We start from the raw sequence: 7,404 nt of genomic DNA, 5'->3' as shown, positions 1-7,404 counted from the left end.
TAAGCCGCATGACGGTTTTCGCTTGGTTCGCAAAGAAAGATAAATGTCAAGTTTCCGCGGATAAATACAAAATTTTGAAGATAATTACGAAGATCGTAAAAAATGGAATATCTCCATTTTTATGCTATGGTGGCTTAAGGGCAGAAGGGGAAAAGCGTAAACCGAACTTGGAGCCAGTATATAAGGAGTCCTAGGCGAGAGGCATGGGAGAGGACTTTTCACAGCAAACTTAGCACTTAGAGCAATCTTACGCAATTTTCCATTTTTGTTATTCGAGCTGCGACTCAATTAGGTTTTTGCCGTCTTAGGGTTTTAGAACTAGGAATCTCGCCGACAGCTCTCGTAGCCCAGACACTTACCTTGTTGTAAAAGCTCAAACGCAGATTCGGAATAAGAACTATCTTGCTCTCTTTTTTTATTTCTTATTTCATTACTGTTCTCGTTTCGTGTTATGATTGCTTGGCGTGTGGTATTAGCAGATATCCGGGACCTCTGGAAAATTAGGGTTTTCCTAGTTTCCTTATTTAAACGGAAATCGACAGTGCGAATTTCGGTTCCCACAACGACCATAGGGCACCGATCATTCTGTGTATTATCTCCTTCTCTGTCACTTCATCATCTATGATCTCATTAGTTATCCAGTTAAAAAAAAAAAAGAGATATATGTATATTAACCATTTTATATGACATCATCGATAGAGAAGGAGGATTAAGTCGGTCAGATGCCCTTTTGAGTTGACTCGGTCAGAACTAGAAAAAGGAGAGTTGGTACCAATAATAGGGAGCAGAAGAACAGTCAAAGCGATAGCTCCAGAAGTCAGCAAAACGAGTGAGGGGTTGTGGACGTCAATGGATCCATCCTCTCTTGCTATTTTGCGCGATATCCTGCATTCACTACAAAAAATTTGGTAAACCCTAAACACTTTTTTGACTCACTATAAATTAGCATGTTCATACTTAGCCCGTCTACCCTGAATGATGTATGTGAGTTCTGTCTAGAAAGTGTGCCTTTTCAGGATTGAGATATAGAGTATGGAGCCGATCTTTGAACAGTGATCAGCGAAAGTTCTAGTAAAAGTGTGTGGTCCTAGTCGGTTGCTTATATGGTTCAGAGATTTGAGGTTAAGGTATGGTTATTGAGGATTAGGAGAGTTCCCACACTTTCAAACCTTTTCCCTGTTCTTGATACTTGCCTTGTTCGAGGACAAACAAGGATCTAAGTCTGGGGGAATTGATATATGGTGTTTTTGACATCATTGTGTATATGCTTTCTAACTTGTTTTCATTGTTTTATCGAGTTAATCTAGTCTTTTTAGAGTCATTTCAGGTCTGGAGAAGATTGAAGAGCTAAAGGAAGAGGCACGAAAAAAGGAGCAAGAATTGGAGATTTCTCCCGAAGAACAATCTGCGGAGCAGTATGACGGTCGATCCTACCAGGAACAGGTTAGACGATTGTTCTCGATAATTATGGAAGTTTCCATATCCTCCAAAGATTTTCCCTAGTTGCCGATTCTCGACTTTGAAATCTAGGGGCGCCTCCATATAAAACCGGCCCCTATATATTTTATTTGAGGACGCTAGTTTTTGCAAGAGACCTAGACCTTATTCTTGGATATTGCTATTGTAAGGGAGATGGCTCCTCTTCTTGACAGAGAAGATCATCATGAACCCCATTGTTTTACCTTTGATTTACATGCAGTATTATTCAGTTATCATGTCTTGTTCATCTTGTGTTATCGCTGAGTAGTCGGCTAGCTTGTCTGGGGTTCTAGGGTGTTAATCGCGAGGCTAAACATAAATAAGCAACTCTTTTGCTTTTTCGTTCATTCTAGTTCTTAATGCTAGTCCTAACCTGATCACTTACTGCTAGATCTTAGGCTCAACCACTCACTAACCGTGTAGTAGTTTACCTGATATCGAATGAATGAGCTGAGCATCTCTAGTCAGCGAAAGTAGATACTAGAGTGTTCAGTGAACCCATCGGACTTGATCTTTATAGCTTGCGATCGACCATTGATCCAAACGACAGTTTAGGCGTCAAGGTCGAACCGCAAAGGGAACAACGCCACGACAGTGGGTTGTTCTACTAAGAGTGATATGTGTTCTAGATCATGTCTCAACGAGCTTGAATAAATGTTTGGCTAAGTTTTAACACCAGATGAGAAACCCTAGATTGGCTTATCTTTAATATTGAATCTAAACTTTTTAAAATCTTTTACTTTACTTGCAAGTCACTACTTAATTCAAAATTCTATTTTTAGTTTTAGCTAAGTTGAAAGTTCATAAGAATAAAGTGTAGAGTGGTTCTCTGGAATGAATCTAAATTACTACAGTTATCGTCGTTAACTTGATAGTAAGAAAGATTCAGTTTTAGTGTATTAGAAGTCGTGATCCACCTGAAGAACTTACCACCGGTGTTCATGAGGAATTGGAACTCACCATTCCCAAGCTTTTTTTCCCTCCCTCACTTCTCTGTTTCTTTAGATCAATGTTTTGTGTTGTTCTGTTGATTTCTTGTAACTTAGACCCGAAGTTTTTCGGACACACGGTAGTATTGTACAGTTTCAGATCTGCTTTTCAAGAGCAATTAATATATATTTATTAAGAAAACATTTCTTGCTGTATAATATAAGGTGAGAATGAGATGGATGTAAATGTATTAATTATATATATGTATTACTATTCTTTGTGTGTGCTGTTGTATTCAACGAGAGAGATAGATAGGAGTTGACTTCTTTATTTGTTTGTTGGAAAAATAACGACGAGAGAGAAAATGATTATATTCTTGGGTTCTTGATAATATTTTCTACAGATATTTTCTATTAGATAAGCATGATGTAATAGTTCTCGATTTTAATTCAATTCTCAATCAATAGATTCTTTGCTTTCTTCAATTCTCTGGATCTGTAGCTATAAATAGATGAATTTGGATCTGTAAAATTCATATTCCATATTCCACATTCATATTAATACAAAATGTTTTGCAGATTAAAATGGCAAGCTCCTCTGTCCTCCTCATATTTTGGTGTAGATTCTGGTTCGATGTTGTAAAGAATGTCTAGATCCAACAATCTTTGATCTACACCAGCCATAGTTGTGATTATTTCCAGAAAGATCGACTTGGTTAAAAGAGATCAACAAATAGTGAACCAAATTTCCGGTTTCCGGAAGAAAGTTGTGTTGTCCGGATTCAGGTACCGATGAGGCGACTTTTTTTGCGCTGAGCACCGTTACTCAGATCGCCATGATTGCATCTATGATTATAAAACCGCCGGCTGGTCGTGACACTGTCACTAGAGAAAACCCAGCCGTTATGCCGGCGAAGATGATCAAAGTTTAAGAAAAAAAAACAATCTTCAATTGTGGTTCAAGCTCCGATCTATAAATATCGGAAATATAGATGCTCTGAGACATTGCTTTGATTCTCTCTGTTTTGTTATGAAATATCATAGATATTTTTTTTGTTTTCTTGAAGATTAGAGAGATTTTCTGCTCGATTAAATCTGAAACCAAATTGATTTGTCCCTTTCTGCTTATATTAGTGAATGATTTTTATTATTTTAGCTTTACAGATTCATGAATTTGCTTCGGATGTGATCTTCTCGATCAGCAAAGAAAACTTTCCGAGAGGGAAAAAATGAGTTTTCAAGTGGCATATGTAAATAAATTCGGTAGCAATGAAGGGTGGTTTGGTAATTTAGGCAATGTGTCTAAGAAAATTAGCTGTAGCTATTACGATGTCATTATGCGTCACAACTCACATCCCCTCTGGCAAGTTTTCTTGGCGTACAAAAGAGCGGCCAATAACGTGTTTGAGTTTTATGGCTGATAAAGAATAATAACTTGCAAGTAAACTGAGTTTTTGATAGAAGAGATTTGAAATGGTTCAAGAGAGACGCCAATATTTGAAATTTAAATTGTTACGTATAGAAAAAAATTTAAGAAGGTCAGAAGATAATAAGAAGAGTGGGAAGGGAACAATGTTTTGCGATCTGATATTAGTGGAAAACGAAAGAAATGGTTATGTTTTTAAAGCTTTTTTAAGGAATTCAACACTCAAGAAAGCTGTCCACTGTCTTAGATCATTAACCATCACACAAGCTTTTAAGATCACTGGGAGAGTAAGGCAATTGGCATCACGTCCATGCTTCTTATCCTCTTGAACAAGAACAAAACTTTGTTAGATAAGTCGTATGGCGTGAACCCATTAAAAATACCATTCCAAAACCGAAACACTTGGTTAAGAGATTCTGTCAACCAATTTGTGTGCGTAATCAATTACCATGTTCGAACAACAAGTGGTGACGATTCTCGGACTGACATAATCATCGTGTTCAAAACCATGAGTTAAAGTTTGTTATGGGTCTTACTCTGATTCTGAGAAACAGATGAGCTTCTCTTCCAAAAGCCTCTTTGGTGATTTAGAAGCTAAAACCGCTGACACTTGGAGTTTGTGAAATTTAAAAGTACCAAGAATGACGCCACAATAACAATCAGATAACGGAAGTATACAAATAAGATACAATTTGAATATAAAAGACAACACCTTCTCAGGGATTTAGAAAGTTTGACAATATAGCTTCTTTAACGTTCGATTGTATTATTTCACTTACGCCAAAACATTCTAGAGATCAAGTTAACATTGTTTGAATTTTTATGAGGAAATGATATATATGTTCTTCATATAAAATAATTGCTGACGCTAACAATTAACACGAAAACTTTAAAAATAATCAAAACATAAATTTGTTTAAAAATATAAATAGAAAAAAATATAAACAAATAACCATCTAGAACTTAATGAACCACATAATATAACCAAAAGTACATAATAGGACAAAAAATACACAGTGTCAAATTATATAAGAAAAATTCATAAAAATATAAATTAGGAGAATCCATTAACTATCTTTCTTTCACGTTTCATTACAGAAAGGTGAACAAAAATTCTAAAATAATAAATCAAATAATTGTTTGCATATTTTGATCATTAATCTCAAGTTACAAGAAACTAACAAAATATCAAAGATACACAAAAAAAAAGTAACATATTTAGAGATATCTATCTATATATATATATAAAGAATGGTTTCCTTCACTCCTAGGTCATCCACATCAGATTCCATCTCACTAATTCGGAGTCTGTGGTGACGACACGTGTCACGGTCAATCAAAAGTCAATGTTTCTATAATTCTTGAGTTTAATGGATTTTATGTGTTTACTACGGTCCAAATACATCTTCTCTAAAAAACTGTATACGAAACTTAGGGAAAGTGGTTATTGAGCAACAATTCTCGTTCAGCCAACTGTCAATAGAAATCCAACCGGTGACAAACGATTCTGATCAATGTCAGTTGGAAGCTGAATAGACTTCTTTAATCTGGCGCCGTTACAGAAATTAACTTGATTCATGCATCTTCATTAACATTCACATTAATACCTACTCTCTACTTCTCACACAATCTCACATTCAATGAATCTCTTCATTCATTCATTTGTGTTAATCCTCCATTATAAATACTTCCAACAAAATCATCAGTTCATTTTTCTTAATAAACAACACAAAAAGGTGATGAAAAAATATTTGTTAAGCCCATGGTTGTACTTAACGGATTGTGACAGAAAAGTGATAAGAAACAGAAAAAATGAGATGAGAAACAGAATAAACAGAGAAGAAGAGAAAAGAAGAAGACGATAGAAGATGAGAGATGACTTTTTTTAGTGAACATTTTCTTTAAAAGATCTATTTATCTTTAGCTCATAATAATTTCCAACATCTTGGTGTTGATTTTTCATTACTGTGGCTCCTTAAAAGGTTGTTGGCCCTCATCTCAAGGATACAACAGTTGGTGCAGACACTTATGGATATAGAATCATGTGTGAGTATGCATGATTGTGATTTGTTAGTATATTTCAATTACATCTTTTCCATACCGACTACTGGACTATGAATTCTATTTAACTTGGCTGCTTCTGTGTCTCCAAAATTAGCTGAGTTTTGATATATACATAAAATGCATTTTTCCTATTATACTTATAAGTTTGAGTCTGCATATATCACAAAATGAGAACGGTGGACGAATGAGCTGAGTGTGGAATACCAAACATGTTCTTACATGAAATTGAAGCGTTGTAGTTTTGTCCAAACACTAACTTATGCCTTATTTAGAACACTCACTTCCCATAACATATATATTCTCTTCTCGACAAACGACACCTTCTAACCTAATAAAAAAAACAATCACAGCGTTGACACATTTGAAAGAAAATTCGTCCAACTGCACCTCCTATTTCGGAAAAAACAACTAGAACTAATACGATATGAAAAACAATAGTTTCAAATATATATATATATATAAGAAAATAATGTTTCATTTGACATCAACCTAAAATAATAATTTAGCACATAATTAATAATATAATATCAAAGACATAAATTTTAAAATATTCATAAGAAAAAATATAATATAAGATTTTTATATTAAATTATTTTACTTATTATCAAAATTATCATAATTACAGTAGAATAAACAAAGAAAATATGTAAAACTATTATGTATTCATGAACATTTTAATATTAAGATGATCATGATCTATAAAAAGAATAACAAAACATACACAATAAAAGTTAATATCACCTTAAATTTTAAGTAAGCTAAACATTTTGAAATACTCTTTAACTGATATATTTATGTATTTTTAGTTACTAACACGTCCGTAGCGTGAATAGAGAGAGAGAGAAAAAAAAATTATGCTAATAGTAAAAATTAGTTTATTATTAGGTTTTGGTTAATTTTAAATTAATAAAATATTATATCTCATATACATCTCTTGCAAATGTAAACATAAAACACAAACCACAAATCATATAAAAAATAATAATCTTGATTACAAGTAACGTATATCCCGCCCGTAGGGCGGACCGGCCCTAGTTAAACATAAGAGCATACATGTAAATTATTTTTCAAGATATAATAAGAGATAAAGATATTGTATAAAAATAAATGTAATTATGACATGAATTCCAATAAAAACGAGAAGATATAAGAGTATAAATAAAAGCAAATGATATATGAAAAAAATAAATGTTATGACTTTTTTCATTTGTGATTTTTTAATTTGGACCATTTTTTAGAAATTTTATTAAATGTAATTTATTAAAACTAATAACACATATAATTTTTGAACTACTTTAACCATAATATTTTTTGACGTCTTTTCATTTTAAATATAAAAATATATATTTTAAAAAATCTAAAAAAATCTGTTTGAAAGATTTTAACAAGATTTTAATTTTCAAAAATTATATATAAATTTTTCCACTAATTTCGTATTTAGTTTTGAAATATTATTATACATTAATATATTCAGTTATCGTTTATAAAATGAAAAAATAAAAATTA

At 32.9% G+C, this 7,404-nt stretch overlaps 1 long non-coding RNA gene across 1 annotated transcript; it reads left to right on the top strand.

Moving 5' to 3' along the window:
- Nucleotides 1-431: 431 nt before the first annotated feature.
- LOC106394792 lies at nt 432-3,563 on the top strand. Its single transcript, XR_001279010.3, has 2 exons — nt 432-2,837; nt 2,988-3,563. It is a non-coding gene; the product is annotated as an uncharacterized LOC106394792 (long non-coding RNA).
- Nucleotides 3,564-7,404: the final 3,841 nt, after the last annotated feature.

This window comes from Brassica napus, chromosome C3 (genome assembly GCF_020379485.1).
Source record: "Brassica napus cultivar Da-Ae chromosome C3, Da-Ae, whole genome shotgun sequence".
NCBI lineage: Eukaryota > Viridiplantae > Streptophyta > Magnoliopsida > Brassicales > Brassicaceae > Brassica > Brassica napus.
This window is presented reverse-complemented; position numbering and strand designations above follow the sequence as displayed.